At 46.3% G+C, this 24,159-nt stretch overlaps 1 protein-coding gene across 4 annotated transcripts in view; it reads right to left on the bottom strand.

Moving 5' to 3' along the window:
- The window catches only part of LOC140394299 (NEDD8-conjugating enzyme UBE2F-like), a 571,886-nt gene that overhangs the window by 188,766 nt on the left and 358,961 nt on the right, over positions 1-24,159 (bottom strand). Inside the window, exon 1 of one of the 4 annotated variants that reach the window (XM_072481474.1) lies at positions 6,404-6,521. The exons of the other annotated variants lie outside the window; for them this stretch is intronic. The gene's annotated coding sequence lies outside the window, so the exon portion shown is untranslated. Of the gene's footprint in view, positions 1-6,403; positions 6,522-24,159 lie in introns of those variants that run through there. 4 annotated transcript variants of the gene reach the window in all.

Raw genomic sequence — 24,159 nt, 5'->3', positions numbered from 1 at the left:
CCATTGGACACATTGTCTTTCTGATCAGGCGTTAAACCAAGTCCCCATCTAACCTCTGAGGTGGATGGACATACAAGGTCCTACACCACTCTATGAAGAGAGGTTTGCCTGAAATCGGGGCTCATATTTATCCTTCAACCAACATTAGCAATTGCCAATTAAATTGTTTTGTGGGATCTTGGTGTCTGAAAATTAGCTGCTGTGTTTCCCACATCACAGAATTGTTACAGTGCAGGAGGCCATTCAGCCCATCATGTCTGCACCGGCTGTCCAAATGTGCATCATGACTTAGTGCCATTCCCCATACCCCTGCACATTACTTAAATATCTAATGCCCTCTTGAATGCACGACAGAACCTGCTCCACCACACTTCCAGGCAGAGCATTCCAGACCCGAACCACTCGTGTGCAAAAAAATTTTCTCACATCACATTTGCTGCTTTTACAAATCATTTTAAATCTGTGCTCTCTTACTCGATCCTTTTACGAGTGGGAATAGTTTCTCCCTATCTACTCTGTCCAACCCGCTCATGATTGCGAACATTGCTATGTTATGGGTGGGGCATTTTCAGAACCCCAAAATATATCATGGAGTTCTCCCTTTGATGGATTTGTTACTTTTCCGAGCACACGGCTTTTTCCCCAGGTGTGGGATTACAATTATGGACACGTGGGTTTTTAAACACAAAACACTGTTTATTCCATGAACTCAACTTAACATCTTAAATAAAATTGGATCTCTTAACACCCCTTACTTCAAAGATAACTCAGAAAATATTGCAACAGTAAATAACTCCTTAAAATGTGCCTTCAAACTTCCGGAGACTTAACACCTTTAAACAGTATCAAATCAGGTTAAAGGATATATATTTTTTTTCTGTAGAATGGCAGAGATATATTTGCTTGGATGACTTCAGCACCTTGCTTTCTTCCTGCAAACTCTTTGGAAACACACAGACACACCCCAAGCTGCTTTCTCAAACCTGGCTTTCTCCCTTCAAGCACTCACAGCAAACCAGAACTTCTCAAGCTGCTGTCTCAAACTGGCTTTCTACTTTTAAACTGCTCTCAGCAAAACAAGCCAGGCACTTTTTAAATTGCAAAATCAAACTGCAAAATGGCTGAACTGAACTCAGCCCCACCCACTCGCATGACAGCTATCAAATCTCCTCTTGGCCTCCTCTCCAAGGAGAACAGTCCCAACCTCTCCAATCTATCCTCATAACTGAAGTTTCTCATCCTTGGAACCATTCTTGTAAACCTCTTTTGCACTCTGCACATCACAGCAGTGACTTTAAAAGTCTAGCTCTTCCAAAATTAGCGATAAAACACCATGGAACACTTATCAGAAGAACACGGATTCGTGTATTAAAAGGACAATCACACACAAACATACACGTATGAGCATGTGCGCGCGCGCGCACACACAAAGTCTAGGCGCACACACGAACATGTGCGCATGCGCATGCATGCACACACACTTGCCATCATGTGTATGCGTAAACACATACTTGCATTCACACATGACTTGCGTACATGCACACACAAAGCTGTGCACACCTACCCATCCGTGGCCACAACCTCGTGCACACGCAAGAACATACATGCGCAAGCACACAAAATGCATACGTGCACACACCCGCACATATACTCGATCATACACCCGCACATACATATACTCATGCACACACGACCACGTACATGCACGCATACCCATTTGGAGACGCACGATGGCCATTCTATTGCCTTGTGTCTGTTTCCTGGTAGCCGAAATGGAACCTGATGCATGTGTATATTACATTTCATGATGCAGACTGCACTCCGAACGCATTGATGGGTACAGGTACCACTCATTAGCCTGGTTGGGAGGTCTCAGGTTCTACCTCCAAACTATGCCTTGAGTTGACCTCAGCAGGACAGCAGTTTTGATGCCAATTATTTTCGTGAGAGGGGAGAACCGAAATCAGCTGCAACATCAAATGCCCTGCCGACGCACCATGCAGACGGAGAGGAGAGACAGCCACTTGGGGACGGCACCAGAGCACTGGTTTGTGCCCATGGGATCATACTCCTGCGGAGAGATGGGTAAAAAAGGAGCAAAACATATGCAGGAGTTTGGGTGGCATGGTGGCTAGCACTGCTTGCATTACAGCCCCAGGGACCCAGGTTTGATCCCCACCTCGGGTGACTGTCCGCGTGGAGTTTGCACATTCTCCCTGTGTCTGAGTGGGTTTCCTCTGGGTGCTCTAGTTTCCTCCCATAGTCCAAAGATGTGCTGGTTAGTTAGATTGGCCATTCTAAATAGCCCCTTATTGTCCAAAGGTTTTGAGGGATTATTGGGTTACAGGGATAGGATGAGGGAGTGGGTCTACGTAGGGTCCTCTTTCAGAGGGTCGGAGTAGACTCGATGGGCCGAATGGCCTCCTTCTGCACTGTAGGGTATCTATGAAATCAATGCAGGTTTCAGCTGCATATCAGGATCAGTTACTGTCTGTCGAGCAGAATGGCCACTAGAAGCAATCCAGCCTGCACTTGCTCACAATTTCTGTTCACCCAGAGACACGATAATGAGTAATTCACACTGATGAATTAGGTAATCAGTTCTATTTGACACATTTGGAGCACTCTGTGCCTTCTGGCCCCACCTCACCACATACAATAAAGTTGAAGATGCAGCATAAGCAATCTGCTGTTGCTGTGAACAAAGGGGATTGCATTAAATACAACACTGTGGTGAGCAGAATGTGAGCCAGAACAGTGCTGAGTCACAACATTTTCAAATCTTTTCCTTCTATTTGCACATTTAGCTTAAGAAATGAAGCCTACTCAGCAGTCTGGTGTCATTACTATAGTATCACAGGGAAACCTGACCTAGATGGGTTGGGTAGTTATGTAAGGATTTTCATATTAACTTCATTGCATTGTCAATGTAAGCCTACTTGTGACACAAATAAAAATTGTTTTTAACAAGTCATTTCTGTGCTACCAAAGGAATGAGGGCAGCAGTAATTTTCTGTTTTATTTATTCTCACTCCAGGAGAGCATGCTAGATATTGTGAAATATTTTATTCCTCCCTTTGATAATCTGATTAGTTTGGAATGTGAATTTACCATCTCACACTGCAGAGGAAGGCTTACAGAGCTGCAATAGATGGCCATGCTGCATATGTCAAGGGAAAGAACACTACTTAAAAACTGCCTGCAATGGCTTCTCTTCCTGCACTTGCACCACTACCTCTGGTGTCCCCCAAGGATTTATCCTTAATCCCCTCCTGTTTCTCATCTACATGGCTGCTCCTCAGTGACGTTGTCGGAAAACACAGCATCAGGTTCCACATGGATGCTGACGACACTGAGATCTACCTCACCACCATGTCTCCAGACCCCTCCATCACTAAGCTGTCAGGTTGCTTGTCCAACATCCAGTAACTGAAATTTCCCGAGCCACGGACTCCATCCCTCTCCCTGACAATTGTCTGAAGCTAAACAAGACTGTTTGCAACCTTGGTGTCATATTTGGCCGGGAAACGGGAACCAAAATGGGGAGGTGAAAATAAATTGCCAGTGCAAACATAAAGCCTAGTATGTGTTCCAGCACAGTACAACATCATACCAACAACCAGACTACCAACATTCACCATGCAAACACCCAGTGTACAAACATTCACCACATATACACCTAGAGTAATACTCTATTTTTTAAAGCAAAACAATGTTGATTCTATGAACTCAAGTTAACCTTTTTAAAACAAACATCTTAGCAACCATCAATTCAAATACAACCCCCAAAGAATACAACACTAAGTAATCCATAAGCTGTCCTTTTAACATCCATAAGACTTAAAAAATAACTTTTAACAGAAGCACATCAGATTAAAGTCACTACTGAGAGCAGTTATTAGTTTTAAATCACCAAAGGATCGATTTACAGTTTTTAGATTAGAGAGAGAGACTCATAAACCTTCTGGCTGTGACTGCAGCTATCCTGCTCTGAAAAAAAAGTAAAACACACCCTGTAGCAAACAGCCTAAAACGAAAGTAAAAAGCTGACAGACACCGCAGCTCCACCCACACTCTGACATCACTGGTAAACACCCGTTTCTTAAAGGTACATTTCTTAAACACCCATTTCTTAAAGGTACTCTCACATGACAGTTGTTTGGAGGTTTGTGTGCGCACTCCAAAGTCTTGACTTCACCTCTGCATGTTCCCGCCAAATTGTCTTGATAGTATTTCCTGAATAAACCTTCTCCATTTTGGTCAGCCACAAATCAAGGACTCTCACACGTTGGTGGGCATGTCTGACCTCGTCAGGGATGCTTTGAAGACATCCCAAAAGTGTTTCCGTGGTCCTCCACGGAGGCTCTTTTTTGGATAACAGACCAGGGACGAGATTCTCCGACCCCCCGCCTGGTCGGAGAATCGGCGGGGGCTGGCGTGAATCCCGCCCCCGCCGGTTGCCGAAGTCTCCGGCACCGGATATTCAGCGGGGGCGGGAATCACGCCGCGCCGGTTGGCGGGCCCCCCCACTCGATTCTCCGGCCCGCATGGGCCGAAGTCCCGCTGCTAAAATGCCTGTCCCGCCGGCGTAAATTAAACCACCTACCTTACCGGCGGGACAAGGAGGTGCGGGCGGGCTCCGGGGTCCTGGGGGTGGTGCAGGGCGATCTGGCCCCGGAGGGTGCCCCCACGGTGGCCTGGCCCACGATCGGGGCCCACCGATCCGCGGGCGGGCCTGTGCCGTGGGGGCACTCTATCCCTTCCGCCTCCGCCACGGTCTCCACCATGGCGGAGGCAGAAGAGACTCCCTCCACTGTGCATGCGCGGGAATGCCGTCAGCGGCCGCTGACGCTCCCGCGCATGTGCCGCCCGGAGATATAATTTCCGCGCCAGCTGGCAGGGCACCAAAGGCCTTTTCCGCCAGCTGGCGGGGCGGAAATTCGTCCGGCGCCGACCTAGCCCCTTAAGGTTGGGGCTCGGCCCCCAAAGATGCGGAGCATTCCGCACCTTTGGGGCGGCGTGATGCCCGTCTGATTTGAGCCGTTTTGGGCGCCAGTCGGCGGACATCGCGCCGTTTCCGGAGAATTTCACCCCAGATCCCAATGTTTGTTAGCTTAAGTAGGGTCCCCTTTTCAAGGGTCGGTGCAGACTCGATAGTCAAATGGCCTCCTTCTGCACTGTAGGGATTCTATGATACCGGATGAGAATTCCAAACAATTTGTAAAACTGTGAGGAAATGATAGTTCACCCCAGGAGTGATGACTCTGACCAATGTTAAAACAAACTTTAATTTAAATGCAGAATTGACCACATGAACAGCAAAGAAATAGTTTTACAATTAACAATTAAAGACTTAAATAGAAGGAAAACCTTTAATGTTTTATCTACACGTGCTACTAATTCCAATTCAGCAACCCAATACAGTTAAATGCAACTTATAAATAAAGTTAACAAAACAGATTACTCGCTTATCTATGCAGACCTTTGGAGAGACCTTTCCAAGAGCAGATCCAGCACACTTCTGTATTGTCAGACCCTTCTGCTCAACCTAGACCTGGCTCCTTCCATTAATTACATCATCTGTATCCCTCTAAGATGACCCATCACCTGCTTAGTTAGGACTAAATACAACTCTTCATAAATGATCTACTCTCTAGGGAATCTCCAGCAATCTAAGAATATTCCATTAGCCATCTCTCTGGAAACAAGTAAATGGCTAAAATCAATCATTGCCACATGTTTTACAACTCCTTGATTGCAGCTTTCGTAGAGACACTGTGTATATGTAATTTAAACCAGGGTTTTTAATAAAATTACTACCACAAATATGAAATATAATATGTAACAATTTCTACATTTATCACAGTCTCCTGCCATGACCGACTTCAGAGTACAACAGTTGCTTTGGGAGTTTGGGATCAAGCCTCTGAATGGCATGTCTCTCCCAGACAGAGTGCACTGGTACACTAATCACTTGGTGTGTTTAAACAAAACAGAATACAATTGGTAAAAATGTACAAATGCATTGAATGAAACGTGTAGAATTGATTTTCTATAAATTGATAATAGCACAAGAGTCAAATAAACGCCAGATGGAGACACCATCTGCTATCAGTATTTGGACATTCTGCTCCAAGGACGATTTTATCTTGAACGCCTTTTCCTCAATTGGAATACAATCAAATTGTTCTAAATCAAGCTGCTGGCCTTTTTCCATGAAGCTATAGCAGTGTTAACTGGGTTCAATAAACCTGCATCAAAATTAAAACAGTAATCAAGCAATCAAGAAAACAGTAAGAGGTGCAAAAAGGGAGTATGAACGAAAAAAAGAAGAAATATCACCGCTAACCGCAAAATGCTATACATTGGATAATTAGAAGACATTGGTAAACAGGATGTATACCTTTAAAGCTGGTTTAGCACAGTGGGCTAAGACAGCTGGCTTGTAATGCAAGACCAGCAGCGCGGGTTCAGTTCCCGTTCCAGTCTTCCCGAACAGGCGCCGGAATGTGGCGACGAGGGGCTTTTCACAGTAACTTCATTGAAGCCTACTTGTGACAATAAATGATTTTTATTATTATTAAAGATGGGTACAAGTGGGTCTTTGATGGATGATAAAGAAATTACAGACTTGATAAATCAACACATTGCAGCTGTTTTCAGTGGAGGAAGAGGCCAATTAACAGCAGGATAAAGGAACCTAAAGGCAAAAAATGTTGATTTAACATGTTGAAAGAAACAATGGAGAAAATAACGGGATTTAAGGCAGCCTAATCATCCAGTAGCTGATGATATTACTCCTAGGTATTAAAATAAACAAATGGAGAAGTTATAGTGTGATGAATGTTGAAAAATTATATATATTTCTATTATGTGTCTGTTGCAGTAATGTTAAAACTTGGGGTAAGGTGTACAGGTTATGGGCTGAATTTCTCTGCCCCGCTGCGCCACATTTCCGTTTCACCCCGCCGGCAGGATGCTCCGTTACGCCAGCTGGTCAATGGAGTTTCCTATTGTGGGGCAGCCCCACGCCGTCGGGAAACCCCACGCCGTCGGGAAACCCTCGGGCTGCCAGCAAAACGGAACATCCCGCCGGCGGAAAATCCAGCCCCATATGTCTGCTAAAGGGTGATTCAGGGGTTAACAGCTAGGCAGACTGTGATGTCATTCATGGGCTGGGCTATTTGGGTATTCAGCCCTGTCCTGTGTCTGTTGTCTTTAGTTACATTTTTAGAGATCTGCTTCGGTTTCTGAGGAAAGGAGATGTGTTTCTCAGACCGATTTCTGAAAGTTTCTCTCCAAAGGACTTTGTGCAAAACTCTGTAAGCCACTGAGTGTTAACTTTATTCAAAGTGTGGCACTTGACCTGTATGTGTGTGGATTTTGCTTAATTGAAAGTTTAGAAAGAAGTAGATGGGAAAGTTCAAAGACCCTCCTTTATTTTTTGTAAGAACTGTTAACTGTTAATCATTAAACTGTTTTTGCTTGGATGTTAATGCAGTTAATCCTGTGTCAATAATAAAGTTTGTTTTCATATAAAAGATCCCTAGATATCAATGGAATCACTCCTGCAGCAAAGTATCCTTTCCTTACATAAAAGCAAATTACTGCGGATGTTGGAATCTGAAAGCACAAGAGAAAATGCTGCAAAATCTCAGCAGGTCTGGCAACATCTGTAGGGAGACAAGAGCTAACGTTTCGAGTCCAGATGACCCTTTGTCAAAGCTAAAAGGCACAGAAACTGGAAGATATTTATACTGTACGGTGAGGGAATGAAAGAGTCATAGCCACAGAAACCAAGGGAAAAGAGTTCTAATGTCAGTCCCAGAGAGAATAAAACTAAAATCATGGTCAATCCACCTAACCTCCACGTCATTCGGCTGTGGGAGGAAACTGGAGCACCCGGAGGAAACCCACGCAGACACGGGGAGAACATGCAGACTCCGCACAGACAGTGACCCAGCGGGGAATTGAACCTGGGACCCTGGTGCTGTGAAGCCACAGTGCTAGCCACTTGTGCTACTGTGTTGCCCAAGATGATTGACAGCTTCAAATTCCTAGGTGTGCACATCACCAAAAATCTGTCCTGGCCCACCCATATTGACACTATGACCAAGAAATCACAACAGCGCCTATACTTCCTCAGGAAACGAAGAGAATTCAGCATGTCCACATTGACTCTTCCCAGCTTTTACAGATGCACCATAGAAAGCATCCTATCTGGCTGCATCACAGCCTGGTATGGCAACTGCTCGGCCCAGGACCGTAAGAAACTTCAGAGAGTCGTGAACACAGCCCAGTCCATCACCCAAACCCTCCTTCCATCCATTGACTGTCTACACCCCCGCTGCCTGGGGAAAGCGGGCAGCATAATCAAAGATCCCTCCCACCTGGCTTACTCACTCTTCCAACTTCTTCCATCGGGCAGGAGATACAAAAGTCTGAGAACACGGACGAACAGATTCAAAAACAGCTTCTTCCCCGCTGTTACGACCCTCTTATGGACTTATCTCATCTCTTCACCCATCTTCTCCACCCGATGCCTGTGTCTATGTATTCCCAGTGTGTATTTTATGTTTGCCCTATTATGTATTTTCTTTTCATGTACGGAATGATCTGTTTGAGCTGCACGCTGAACAATACTTTTCACTGTACCTTGGTACATGTGACAATAAACCAATCCAAAGAAATGTGCAGGATAGGTGAATTGGCCACGCTAAATTGTCCCTTAACTGGGAAAAAAAGAATTGGGTACTCTAAATTTAAAAATAAATTAATGGGGAAATTACTGGAATCTTTAATCTAAGACAGAGTGACTGAGCACGCAGGTAAAAATACGCTGATCAACGAATGTCATGATGGAGTTGATTTTTTTTTAAAAAAAGGTCACTAACATTGTTGACAGGGGTGTGTCTACAGATGCTGTCCATATGGACGCCCAGAAGACATTTAATAAGGTTTTGCACAAGAGGTCAATAGGAAAATAAGAATGCATAGAATTGGAGATCACCTTGTGATGTGGTTTAGCAACTGATTTGGAGGTAGGAAATGGGATAGTAGGGATGAAGGGAATGTGCCCCAATTAGCAGAATGTGGCACACAGCGCTCCTGAAGGGGTTTGTATTGATCCTCATTTTATATCCATGTTCTGGACGACAGAAGGGAGAGCTGTAAGTCAATGTTTCAGGAGACACTGCTGGAAGGAAGATGGTAGATGGGAGAAAGAGATGACGGATAGAGTTCAATATTGGAATGAGCGTGATCACTCACTTTGCTTCCAAGAAAGACAAGTTGAACTGTTTTCCTTCAACGACAAGAGATCAGAGCTGTAAAGCAGCAAAGGGATATGTATCTACGCATAGAAATCACTGAAAGCTAGAGTACAGTTACAAAAAGTAATCAAAGATGCAAGTGAAATGCTGGCCTTTATCTAAAATATTGCAGGAATTGGCTGCTGGTCACCAATTTAAAGGATACATCTTTGGCAGACATTGAGCTGCAACTGTACTTACTCCAAATCTGTAAAAGCACTAAATTACTATGAGTGGTCTCCTCTGACTCGCACTCTTTTGACCCAAGCACTCTATTCTTACTTGATCTCAACCATCTAAACTCTCTGGCACTCCATTAGCACTGGAAAATTATGCTATCGCAATGCCTGCATGACACAAAAGACAGAAGTTGGGCACTTAGACAAACATGCTCCCCCTCCTATGCGCAGAACATAAACTCCATGCTGATCCAAATGATCAGTACAGTTCTGTTCCCTAAAGCAGAGCTGGAAAATGAGTTTTTGATGCACACAGCTAGCAGTACACAAGAGCAGATACCAGTTCCAATTACACAGAGGGCTACAGTATAGGAACCGTTTTTTCAGCCGAAGTGACAACTCTTACCTTTTGAGTTAAACAAAATAACTAATTAAACTAAATCAATTAAATTGAGGGACAAATTAAAAGAACAGCCCCTTAAAGGGATACTGGAGCAAACAATAACAAATCACAAAAGGAAAATTAAAACATCAATCAAAAATGTGATTAAATGAGTCAATAAAGCACTCCAATCCCAGTGGTGCCCACTGGGCATGGAATGCCTCAACGGTTCCAACAGACATCACGTCCTCCCACTCCAGGACACCCAGTGACGATTATAGCTGCAGTAGAGGAGCAGTCAGTCAGGACAGACAAACCCCCTCGATTACCCACTGCCTGGACCTGTTGGTGGTGAGTCTGGCCAGGCCCAGGTTCATGAGATCCCCCTCCTTACCCCCACCACCACCGTTGGCTGTGCTCCCTCATTCTGGATTCAACCCTCGAGGAAACAGTTTCTTCTCATTCACTGATCAAATCCCCTTCGTAATGTTAAAGGCCTGGATCACGTCTCCTCTTAGTCTTTCACTTTTCCCGAGAAAAGAGTCCCAACCTGTTTAATCTTTCCCAACAGCTACATCCTCTGGCAATATTCATTAGATCTTTTCCACACTCGCTCGAGTATTTCAATACACTTTTTGCAAAATGCAGAACTGCATACAGAACCCATTGTGCAGTCTAACCAAGATTGTTTACCAAGCTATAGGATTGTCTGTCCAGACTGCTTTTACTGGCCCGGTTAACCCTGGGGAGGTGGTTGACTGGGCCAGTTAACCCTGGGTGCGGTTTTGACTGGGCTAGGCCAGTTAACCTGGGGGGGGGGGCACAGTTTTTATTTATTCTTTCATGGGATGTGGACATTGCAGGCAATGCCAGCATCTGGTGTCCATCTCTAATTGCTCTTGAACTTAGTGACTTCCTAGGCCGTTTTGGGGGGCAGCTATAAGAGTCAACCTATTGTTGTGGGTCTACAGTCGTATGTCGACCAGATACGGATGGAAGGTGTCCTTCCCTAAAAGTGAAAAGGAGGTTTTTTTTCAAAGTATACAATCAATGATACTTTCATGGTCCCCATTACAACTACTTGTAACTGGATCCTCGACTTCCTGACCCATAGACCACATTCAGTAAGGATTAAACAACAACACCTCCTCCACGTTAGTCCTCAATAACTGGGCCCCGCAAGGCTGCGTACTTAGCCCCTTACTATACTCCCTATACAGATGACTGCGTGCCAAAATTTGGCTTCAACTACAAGTTTGCTGATGACACGACCGTAGTGGGTCGGATCTCGAACAGTGATGCATCAGAGTACAGGAGGGAGATAGAGAACCTAGTGGCATGGTGTAATGACAACAATCTCGCCCTCAGTGTCAGCAAAACTAAAGAGCTGGTGATTGACTTCAGGAAGCAAAGTATTGTACACACCCCTGTCTGCATCAATGGTGCAGAGGTGGAGATGGTTGACAGCTTCAAATTCCTAGGTGTGCACATCACCAACAATCTGTCCTGGTCCACCCATGTTGTCGCTACGACCAAGAAAGCACAACAGCGCCTATACCTTCGCAGGAAACTATGGGAATTAGGCATGTCCACATTGACACTTACCAATTTTTACAGATGCACCATAAAAAGCATCCCATCTGGCTGCACACAGCCTGGAATGGCAACTGCTCGGCCCAAGACCGTAAGAAACTACAGAGAGTTGTGAACACAGCCCAGTCCATCACACAAACCCGCTTCTCATCCATTCACTCGGTCTACACCTCCCGCTGCCTTGGGAAAGCGGGCAGCATAATCAAAAACCCCTCCCAGCCAGGTTATTCACTCTTCCAACTTCTTCCATCCGGCAGGAGATACAAAAGACTGACAACATGCACTAACAGGTTCAAAAACAGCTTCTTCCCCTCTGTTACCAGACTCCTGAATGATTCTCTTATAGACTGATCTGATCTCTTCACACATCTTCTATACTGAGTAGTACTGTACTCCGTATGCTTCACCTGATGTCTGAATCTATGTATTTACATGATGTATTTATGTACGTCCTATGTTTTTTTTCATGATGTGGAGATGCCGGCGTTGGACTGGGGTGAGAAGTCTTACAACACCAGGTTAAAGTCCAACAGGTTTGTTTCGATGTCACTAGCTTTTCATGTATGGAATGATCTGTCTGAACTGTACGCAGAACAATACTTTTCACCATATCTCGGTACACGTGACAATAAAACAAATCCAAATCCAATCCAAATACTTTCAATTTCACACGTTAACAAATTTTAATTCCACCAGCTGCCATGGTGGGATTTGAACCCACATCCCCAGAACATTAGCCTGGCGCTCTGGATTTCTAGTCCAGTGACATTACCACTATACCGCCATCTGACGGCACAGTAGCACAGTGGGTAGCACTGTTGCTGCACAGCGCCAGGGTCCCAGGTTTAATTCCTGGCTTGGGGCACGGTCTGTGCGCAGTCGGCACATTCTCCCTGTGGCTGCGTGCTTTCCTCTGGGTGCTCCGGTTTCCTCACACAGGTCCCAAAAGACCCGCTCCCTCGGTGTACCCGAACAGGTGCCGGAATGTGGCGACTACAGGATTTTCATTGCAGTGTTAATGTAAGCCTACTTGTGACAATAAAGATTATTATCTCTCCAGTCAGCTAAACGGATATTTTAATATTCTACCTCAATACTAAGGTACCATGTGTACTGAATTGTAATAGTGTAATGGTACCCACTTAGGACCATTTGTGTATTTATGTGTGTGTGTGTGTGTGTGTGTGTGTGTGTGTATGTATAATATATATATATATATATATATATATAATAGCTGAAATTCGGCTTGAGTAAAGGAATTGCGAGGTTTTATTTGCAGAGAACTAGTTTTAAAATAGCTTTTAATAGGGGCTGGTTTAGCACAGGGCGAAAGAGCTGGCTTTTAAAGCAGACCAAGGCAGGCCAGCAGCACGGTTCAATTCCTGTACCAGCCTCCCCGAACAGGCGCCGGAATGTGGCGACTAGGGGCTTTTCACAGTAACTTCATTTGAAGCCTACTTGTGACAAGAAGCGATTTTCATTTCATTCATTTTTTTCATTTTTCATTTAAAATCAAGTCTTAGTGAAAAGGCTATTTTGTCATTGTGGATGGTGTGGGTGGACTGACCATTGGAGATGGCTACATTAACAGGCATTATTGGGCAATTGCGACCAAATCATGACCAAAGAATCTGTGGAGCAGCTAGAGATATTTTTCACCACTAATAATGTCCTCAACGTTTCTCATAATCCGGCGGTAAAGGCAGCAGTGGGGGAAAAGGGAAATGAGAATTAAACACTCAAGTATTTACTTGCCCCAGTAAAGTAATTTCAAGCTATTTTGTCTATGCTTGAGCGACACTACAATTCCACGCCATTGGAGAATGCTGAAAGCTATTGGTTTGGAAGCCAAGGAATCAATCGCGCAGTGAAGACACTGGAGACTTTATTGTGGCTTTGAAAAGTCTGTCCATCTGTTGTAATTTTGCAGCATTTCAAGAGAGAGCATTGTGGGACATGTGTGTTGTGTTTAAAAAGCAAACACATTCTTTAAAAAAAAAATCCAATTCAGGGGCAACTCCAATTAAGGGGCAATTCAGCGTGGCCTATCCACCTACCCTGCACATCTTTGTGGGGTTGTGGGGGTGAGACACGGGGAGAATATGCAAACTCCACACGGACAGTGACTCGGGTTGGGATCGAACATGGGTCCTCAGTGCCGTAGGCAGTAGAGCTAACCACTGCGCCACCATGCTGCCGTAAAAAGCAAACACATTCACAGTAAGTTGCTGACATTGCCAAAGTTAACTTTCGACATAGCCTGTCAAACAGCATTGTTCATGGACACAGAGGAATGTGACTCAAGAGAAATTGGAGTTGGAAGTTGCCAGGCTGGTCATGTGGAATGCAGGAGTTGAATGGGCCGGTTAAATGGTTGCGTGTCTTCGCACATCTGAGGAGTTTGAAGGCGAACGCACTTGACAGGTTTGCAGGAGACGCACTGAAGTTGGGAGATCAGACGAGGTTGAGGAAGGGATGGGAAGGGAAGGGCAGGTGTTCCACTCGGGTTTAGACATGAAGACGAGGGGGAACGTTGTGGCCGATCCGGGGGGTAGATACATGATGGCCAGTGGGAAGCTGGAGGGGATGCCGGTGGTCCTGGTGAATGTTTATGCCTCAAATTGGGACAACGTGGACTTTATGAGGCAGGTGTTAGGGAAAATCCCTGACCTGGACGCACATCGGTTGATCATGGGGGGCGATTTCAATGCAGTCCGAGATCCAAGTTTGGATCGGGTCGAGTCCTAAGTTGTCGAAGGTGTCGGAGATGGTTGGAGAGTTGAGAGGGTTCATGAAGTGCATGGGGAGGTTGGGGGGGGGGGGGGGGGGGGGGGGGGCGGACCCATGCAGGTTTGGGAGTACGAGGGTGAAGGAGTTTTCATACTTTTCAAATGTGCATCGGGGGTATTCGGAGGTCGACTTTTTTCTTTTTTAAAAATATTTTTATTAAGGCATTACAAAACAAAATCAAATAAAACCACAACCAAGATAAAAAAAGATAACCAACAGATAACAAACAGAACACAGCATAACTCAATAAACAGCCAACAACCTCAACATCGCCCTCCCTATCATAACCCCACCCTCTCTGCCTCCACCTTTTCTTGTTAACCCTAATCCCCCTTCCCCCCCCCTCCCCCTGTTGACTTAACTGTCCTGGAAGAAGTTAATGAACGGTTTTCATTTCCGAGCAAACTCTTCCATCGACCCCCTTTAGGCAAATTTAATTTGCTCCAGCCTAAGGAAATTTGCGAGATCAGTCACCCACACCCCCGGCTTCGGAAGCTCCGAGTCCCTCCATTCCAACAAGATCCATCTCCGGGCTACCAGAGAGGCAAAGGCCAGAAGGTCAGCCTCTCTTACCCACTGGATTCCTGGGTCTTCCGACACTACAAACACTGCCAGTTCTGGACTCGGAACTACCTTCACCCCCCAGTACCTCTGGCATCACACCAGCGAACCCCCGCCAAAATCCCTCCAACTTTGGGCAGGCCCAAAACATGTAAACATGATTTGAGCCCTCCCCCCGCACACACCTCTCCTCCGCCCTCTCAAAGAACGTACTCACTCTAGCCACCCTCTCAAAGAACGTACTCACTCTAGCCACCGTCATATGTGCCCTATGGACTACCTTAAATTGAATGAGACTCAACCTGCCTCAGGAGGAGGACCTATTCACCCTCCTCATAGCTTCTTCCCATAACTCAGCCTCCAGTTCACCCTCCCCCCCCCCCCCCCCCCCCCCCCACACCTCCTCCTCTCACCTTCGCTTAACTTCTCCTATCGGGGCGCCCTCCCAATCCATCAATGCCATATATATCTCTGACACCCTGCCCTCTCCAACCCCAATAATAATTCATTAAATTTAGGGGCGACATGTGGCGCAGTGGTTAGCACTGCAACTGCAGCGCTGAGGACCCGGGTTCGAATCGCAGCCCTGGGTAACTGTCCATGTGAAATTTGGACAGTCTCCCCTTGTCTGCATGGGTTTCACCCCCACAACCCAAAGATGTGCAAGGTAGGTGGATTAGCCATGCTAATTTGCCCCTTAATTGGAAAAAAAAATTAAACATTGGGTACTCTAAATTAAAAAATAATAATTCATTAAATTTGGCAAGGCCAATTTGCAGGGACTTCCGGTGATGGCGGGCGGGAGGCAGCCGCACACGGGAGGGCTCCCGCTCCGGAATAGGAATTTCGGAGTTTTAACGCCCGGTCCCGGGGGCAACGGACTGAAAAGGCTGTAAGAAGGCACAGGGAGGAGAAATGTCCAAGTTTGGGAGAAAAACGACCGTGAAAAAGGGGGTTAACGGAAGTCTCCCGGGGAGTGAAAAAGTCAGCGAAGGAACTGGAAGGAAAGCGGAGGCTGGAGCACCAGGGAGGCCGCATCGCTCACAGCAGAAGAAATGGCCAAGATTATCATCATCATAGAATTTACAGTGCAGAAGGAGGTCATTTGGCCCATCGAGTCTGCACTGGCTCTTGGAAAGAGCACCCTACCCAAGGTCCACACCTCCACCCTATCCCCATAACCCAGTACCCCCACCCATCACTTAAGGGCAATAGGGATCATAGAATCCCTACAATGCAGAATGAGGTCATTCAGCCCATTGAGTCTGCACCAACCCTCTGAAAGAGCACCCTCCCGCCCTATCCTGTAACCTATAGCCCTAAGGGGCAATTTTGTATGGTCAATCCTCCTAACCTGCACCTCTTTGGACTTGTTCAAAAGATAATTCAAGGATCTTGGAATATCCTGAGACTGTGATAATTTGCAATGTAAATGCAACCTCTTTCTTTTGTAGGCAGATATAACATTAATTTTGCACTTCAAAAGATTGCATGAACAGGAATGAAATGGACAGTCAGTTAATGCACTTTTGGTGATGTTGTCGGAGTGAAAATAGAACTCCCACAAACATACAAGCATACGAATTAAGAGCAGTAGGCCATTTAGCCCCTTAAACCTCCTCCACCCTTTGATAGGATTGTAGCTGATCTGATTGTGCCCTCAACTCTATGTTCTCGCCTATCCCCATATCCTTTTAACTCCTTTATCAATCAAGAAATTATCTAACTAAGCCTTGAATAAATTCAATGACCCAGACTCCACTGCTTTCTGGGGAAGAGAATTCCACAGACCAAAAATCCTCAAACAAAATGCTCTTAATTTCAGTCTTAAATGGGTGGCCCTTTATTTCTAACCTTGTCCCAGAATTGAGAAATGGTCGTGTACCGATGTAGCCTCATGTAACTTTATTTTTTCACTGGGTGTTGGTGTATGTATTAAATGAGTCGAAGCTGTGTATTTGGACAAGGGAAGAGTTGGGACTTTCATTTGCAATGATGGTTCTTTGGGGCTTGGGTGTGTGCTAAAGGGGATTTCTTGGTTTTCCTGGGACCAGGCAAGGGGGAAGAAGACCGGGCGGGGGCCTCCACGCTGGCCGGTTTAAGCCAGCCAGTGAACGGGAGTGAGGTGGGGGGGGGGGGGGGGGAGGGGCTGCAGCCATCGGAGCCTGGTACACCAGGTTTCGGTGAGTCTAGCCGGGGTGAAAAGTTGGGGGGAGGAACCGAGGTTGGGGGAGGAGTTTACAAAAGGAAGTGGAGGGGAGGAGTCTGGGAGGGGGGTGTCTACAATTCATGGGTGTCATTCACGGTACTCTTGGGGATTGGATGACATTGAATATTAGGGGGGTGTTGGGGGTGTACTATATATGTCAATGGTGACCACAGGCGATTCCTGATTCTTTTTTCCACTTTGGGAGGGTTTGTTTTATTTGATGCTTATATAGTCAGGTGGGACGTTGTTTGGGGTGGTGGGAGGATGGGATCGTTGTTGATAAGGGGATTGACATTGTTTACTGTTTGTTGTTGGGATGTAAATTTTGAAGAAAATGTGAAAATAGAGAAAAAAAATATTGATTAAAAAAAACTTTGGCAAGGCCAACCCGACCCCGCTCCAACCGCACCTTCTTTACCCGGGGAACCTTCCCTGCCCACACAAATCCCGATATCAACGGGTTAACCTTCTTGAAAAAGGCCTTGGGATAAAAATCGAGGTTCTGGAATGCAAACAAAATCCTCGGGAGCAGTCATCTTTACGGACTGCACCCGCCCCGCCAATGACAACGAATGCACATCCCACCTTTTAAATCCGCCCTTCATTTGCTCTACCAACTGAGCCAAATTCAACTTGTGAAATTGTTCCCACCCCTGTGCCACCTGGATACCTAAAGCTCGCCCCACTACCTTAAACGGCAGCTTGCCCAGCCTCCTCACGTGCCCCCTCGCCTGAATCAGGAAGACCTCACTCTTTCCCATGTTGATCGACTTTTTTGTTGTGGACAAGGTGCTGCTGGCGGGGGATAGCCATTTCGGAATACTCGGTCATTGTCGTTTCTGACCGTGAGCTGCATTGGGCGGATTTACAGGTGGCGCTGGGGAATCCCACTGGCTGCAGTGGAGGTTAGATGTGGGGCTGCTGGCAGGTGAGGGTGTGTCTGAGCAGGTGAGGGCTGCCATTCGGGGTTAGAACAAAGAAAAGAACAGCACAGGAACAGGCCCTTCGGCCCTCCAAGCCCGCGCCGACCATGCTGCCCGACTAAACTACAATCTTCTACACTTCCTGGGTCCGTATCCCTCTATTCCCATCCTATTCATGTATTTGTCAAGATGCCCCTTAAATGTCACTATCGTCCCTGCTTCCACCACCTCCTCCAGTAGCGAGTTTGAGGCACCCACTACCCTCTGCGTAAAAAACGTGCCTCGTACATCTACTCTAAACCTTGTCCCTCGCACCTTAAACCTATGCTCCCTAGTAGTTGATCCCTCTACCCTGGGGAAAAGCCTCTTGACTATCCACTCTGTCTATGCCCCTCATAATTTTGTAGACCTCTATCAAGTCACCCCTCAACCTCCGTCGTTCCAGTGAGAACAAACCAAGTTTATTCAACCGCTCCTCATAGCTAATGCCCTCCATACCAGGCAACATTCTGGTAAATCTCTTCTGCACCCCCCTCTAAAGCCTCCACATCCTTCTGGTAGTGTGGCGACCAGAATTGAACACTATACTCCAAGTGTGGCCTAACTAAGGTTCTATACAGCTGCAACATGACTTGCCAATTCTTATACTCAATGCCCCGGCCAGTGAAGGCAAGCATGCCGTATGCCTTCTTGACTACCTTCTCCACCCGTGTTGCTCCTTTCAGTGACCTGTGGACCTGTACACCTAGATCTCTCTGACTTTCAATACTCAAGGGTTCTACCATTCACTGTATATTCCCTACCTGCATTAGACCTTCCAAAATGCATTACCTCACATTTGTCCAGATTAAACTCCATCTGCCATCTCCCCGCCCAAGTCGCTAAACAATCTAAATCCTGCTGTATCCTCTGACAGTCCTCATCGCTATCCACAATTCCACCAACCTTTGTGTCGTCTGCAAACTTACTAATCAGACCAGTTACATTTTCCTCCAAATCATTTATATATACTACAAACAGCAAAGGTCCCAGCACTGATCCCTGCGGAACACCACTAGTCACAGCCCTCCAATTAGAAAAGCATCCTTCCATTGCTACTCTCTGCCTTCCTCGCCAGTTCTGTATCTACCTTGCCAGCTCACCCCTGATCCCGGGTTATGTGGAGTTGAACGACATGGGGGAGGTCACACTCGCCATGCTGTGGGAGGCACTTATGTCGGTAGCCAGGGGGCAATTTATTTTGATCCGGGCACAGAGGGAGAGGGTGGAACGAGAGGAGAGGGCGAGGCTGGTAGAGGAGATCCTGAGGGTGGATCGGAGGTTCTCGGTGGCACTGGAGGAGGGATTGTTAAAGGAGAGGCAGAGGCTCCAGATGGAGTTTGGGGCAAGTGTCCACAGCAAGGGTGGTGGGGCAGTTGCGGGGGCCAGTATATGAGTACAGGGAAAAGGCAAGTAGGCTGCTGGCCCATCAGTTGAGGAAGCAGACAGTGGCAAGGGAGCTTGGTAGGCTTGGGAGGGGTGAGGTGGTGTCGGATCCGGAGGGGATGAATGGGGTATTTTAGGCTTTTTATAGGAACCCGGCCAGGGAGGAGGGGTGAGTCAGTTCCTGGATAGGTTGGAGTTTCCCCAAGTGGAGGGGGAGAGGGTGCAGGGACTGGGGGCCTCAATTAGGTTGAGGGAAGTGTGGATGGCATTGGTGCGTTGCAGGCAGGGAAGGCCCCGGGGCCGGATGGGCTCCCAGTGGAGTTTTACAAGAGATTTGGTGCAGAGCTGGGTCGCTATTGGTGAAGACGCAGAATGAGGCAATGGATAGGGAGCAGCTCCCACCGACATTGTCGCAGATGTCTATCTCCCTGATCTTGAAGAAGAATAAGGACCCGGAACAGTGTAGGTCGTACCCTCCGATATCGCTGCTGAATGTCGATGCAAAGTTGTTGGCGAAGACACTGGCATCCCGAATAGAGGACTGTGTGCGGAGCTGATAGGGGAGGAAAAGACGGGATTTGTGAAGGGTAGGCAGTTGTGGGCGTATGTGCGCAGTCTGCTTAATGAAATTATGATGCACTCAGAGGGGCAGGAAATGGAAGTAGTAGAGGCTGTGGACATGGAGAAGGCCTTTGATCGAGTGGGGAGTGGGCATAAATGTTGGAGGTGCTGGGTCGGCTTGAGTTTGGTCAGGAGTTTGTGGAGTGGGTTTGGTTGTTGTACAGGGTGCTGGTGGCGAGCATTCGGATGAAAAGAACAATTTCGGGGCACTTTGGGTTACATCGTGGGACGAGGCGGGATTCCCGCTCTCCGTTGCTTTTCGGCTTGGCAACAGAGCCATTGGCAATGGTGTTTACGGCATCGAGGGGTTGGAAAGGGATTGAGCGGGAGGGGTGCTGAGCATAGAGTTTTGTTATATGCAGACGATTTGTTGTTATATATTTCGGACCCAGTGGGCAGCAGTGGAAGGATTATGGAGATTTTTGGGATACAAATTGAACATGGGGAAGAGCGAGGTATTCCCGATTAATGTTAGAGGGCAAGAGAGGAGATTAGGGGAGTTGCCATTCAAGGTGGTAGGGGGCGAGTTTTTGGTATCTAGGAACCAAGGTGGCACGGAGCTGGGCCCAATGACACAAATTGAACTTGACACGACTGGCAGAGGGAATGAAGGTGGTTTTAAAGAGGTGGGCTGTCACTGGCTAGGGGAGTGCAGATGGTGAAAATGACGGTGTTGCCCAGGTTCTTGTTCATGTTCCAGAACCTTCCTACCTTTGATCGCAAATCCTTTTTCAGGAAGGCTAACAAGATAATTTTGGGGTTTGTGTGGGTAGGTAAGACCCCGCAGGTGAGGCGGGTGTTCCTGGAGAGGGAGCGAGTGGGAGGGTTGGCGTTGCCAAATTTGATAAATTATTGAACAGCGAACATTGCAACGGTGAGGGAATAGGTGTCCACGTGTTTTTGGCGTGTAAAGAGCTGAGGGGGTTCTGGCGGGGGTTCTCGGATGTTATGTCCGAGATTCTGGGTGTGGGGGTGGCCCCGAGTCTGGAGGTGACAGTAATCGGAGTGTCAGAAGATCCGGGAGTCGAGGTGGGGAGAGAGGCGTATGTTTTGGCCTTTCCCTCCCTGATAGCCTGGAGATGGATTTTGTTGTCTTGGCGGGTTATGGGTGAGTAACCTGGCAGAATTCTCGCGGTTGGAGAAAGTTAAGTTTGCTTTGCAGGGGTTGGAGGAGGGGTTCACCCGGAGGTGGAAACCGTTCATTGCGGGTAAAAAGTAAGAAGGCGGGATGAGGTGGTGTGTTGGTATCGGAGGAGGTTGGGGATTTGTGGTTGTTTGTTCAGATTGATGGTTTGGTCTTCTGGCATTCTTGTGTATATATGTAAAAAGACTTGAACAAAAATATTCCGAAAAAAAAAGTTGAGCCCTGCATCAATTGGAATAATCATGCATAGAGTTATGAAAGAGTGTGTGTAGGGCGGCACGTTGGTGCAGTGGTTAGCATTGCTGCATCACGGTGCCAAGGACACGGGTTTGATCCCGGTCCTGGGTACTGTCCATGTGCAGTTCGCATATTCTCCCCTTGTCTCACCACCACAACCCAAAGATGTGCAGGGTAGGTGGATTGGCCATGCTAAATTGCCCCTTAATTGGGAAAAAAAGAATTGTGTACACTAAATTTATTTTTAAAAATGCGAAGTCAGACAATCATAGAATTTACAGTGCAGGAGGAGGCCATTTGGCCCATCGAGTCTGCACTGGCCCTTGGAAACAGCACCCTACTTAAGCCCACACCTCCACCCTATCCCCCAAATCCCACCTAACCCATTGGATGCTAAGAGCAATTTAGCATGGCCAATTCACCTAACCTGCACATCTTTGGACAGTGGGAGGAAACCGGAGCACCCGGAGGAAACCCACGCAGACACTGGGAGAAAATGCAAACTCCACACAGACAGTAACCCGAGGCCAGAATTGAACCCGGGACCCTGGAGGTGTGAGGCAGCAGTGCTAACCACTGTGCCACCGTGTTGCCCCAAAGTTGTGTCAGTTCCTCTCACAAACAAGGAGCAATACACCGTGTTGTATTGAAGAGTGGAAAAACAGCCATGTTAGGAAGAAACGGAGTAATAACACGTATAATTTGCAAATCAAGGCGATGTGATCACCAAGTATCCTCAGGTGTTTAGTGAAACGTGCAAACCGATACAAGGGTACAGGCCCAACATATGGGTCCAGAAGTTTTTAAGGCCAGTTTATTGCAGGCCTCATAGAAACATACATAGAAAATAGAAGGAGAAGGCCATTCGGCCCTTTGAGTTTGCTCCGTCATTCATTATGATCATGGTTAATCATCAAGTTCAATACCCAGATCCCGCTTCCCCCCCTTGATTCCTTTAGTCCCACTATAGAAATAGCTCATCCAGTACCCCGAAGTTATTCATGGAGACCCATCTTCTCAACCTTATCCCTCACCTGAGGTGTGGTGATCCTCAGATTAAGTCTCCCCTCAAAGGGGAAAGCAGCCTATGGTTATCTGGGACTATGGTGACTTTACTTTTACCGTTGTCTACTTTCTCCCTTAGAATGTAAGAACTGAAAAGACTTCAGACTTGTTTCATACAAACAAGGAGCAGGAGGAGTAAGTAGGTCACTCGGCTCCTCGAACCTGTTCCTCCACAAAATAATGGCTGATCTCATTTTAACCTCAACTTTGCATTCTGTCTACCCAGGTAACCTTTCACCCTGTTGCTTATCAAGAATCTATCTACCTCTGTCTGCCTCAGCCATCTATTGAGGAAGAGAATTCTGAAGTCTCACAACCCTCAGTCATCATCTCGGGCTTAAATGGGCAACTGCTTATTTCAAACAGTGGTCCCTAGTTCTAGGTTCTCCCACAAGAAGAAACATCCTTTCCATAGCCAACCTGTTAAAGTCCCCTCAGGATCTTTTAGCATTTCAATCAAGTTGCTTCTTATTCTTCTAAATTCCAGTGAATACAAGCCTAGCCTGCCCAACCTTTCCTCATATGACAACTACGAGTAAACCTTTTCTGATCTGCCTCTAATGCATTTTCATACTTCCTTAAATAAGGGTACAACACTGTACATAATACTCCTGATGTGGTCTCATCAATGCCCTGTATAACTGAATCATAACCTCCTTGCATTCAATTCCTCACCCAATTAACAATAACGTTCTATTAGCTTTACTAATTACTTGCTGTACCTACATACTATCTTTTTGTGATTCATGCATTAGCACACCCAGATCCCTCTGTATTTCAGAGATTGCAATCTCTCACCATTTGTATAATATGTCTATTTTTTATTCTTCTCGTCAAAATAGACAAGCTCACATTTTCCCACACCATACTCCATTTGCCAGATCTTTGTCCACTCAATCTATCTATATCTATTTGGAGCCTCATGTCATAGAATCATCATAGAATTTACAGTGCAGAATGAGGCCATTCAGCCCATCAAGTCTGCACCGGCCCTCGGAAAGAGCACCTCACTTAAGCTCACACCTGTAACCCAATAACCCCACCTAACCTTTTTGGACACTAAGGGCAATTTAACATGGCCAATCCATCTAACCTGCACATCTTTGGACTGTGGGAAAGACCCGGAGGAAACCCACGCAGACACGGGGAGAACATGCAGACTCTGCACAGAGAGTGACCCAAGCCAGGTATCATCGCCAAATTTAGTAACATACTGTCAGTGCCTGTGATGAATGCAAGAAATTGTTGTTACTTATATTTTAATATTTGTTGCAGTAATGTTATTAAAATCCCTGGTTTAAAATACATACAGGCAGTATGTCTGCTAAAGCTGTGATTAAGGAATCATAAACATGAGGTAATCATTGATTTTAACCATTTACTTGTTTACAGAGAGATGGCTGATGGAATATAGTTTGTGTTTAGGAGGTTGCCTGGGGTGCAGATAATTTGAGGGATTATGTTTAGTCCAAAACCATGTACTTGTTTACAGAGTGATGGCTGATGGAATATAGTTTGTGTTTAGGAGGTTGCCTGGGGTGCAGATAATTTGAGGGATTATGTTTAGTCCTAGCTAGGCAAATCATGGGACATCTTAGTGGGAGGAGACTGGAGGATGCCTTATTCTTGGGATACAGATGATGTAATTAATGGGAGGAGCCAGGTCTGAATGTAGTTTTGCAGTTTGCCATAGTATTTGAGTCTGACAAGACAATGATT

This window comes from Scyliorhinus torazame, chromosome 2, assembly GCF_047496885.1.
Source record: "Scyliorhinus torazame isolate Kashiwa2021f chromosome 2, sScyTor2.1, whole genome shotgun sequence".
NCBI lineage: Eukaryota > Metazoa > Chordata > Chondrichthyes > Carcharhiniformes > Scyliorhinidae > Scyliorhinus > Scyliorhinus torazame.
The sequence above is the reverse complement of the archived record's forward strand: the minus strand, read 5'-3'. Positions and strand labels throughout refer to the sequence as shown.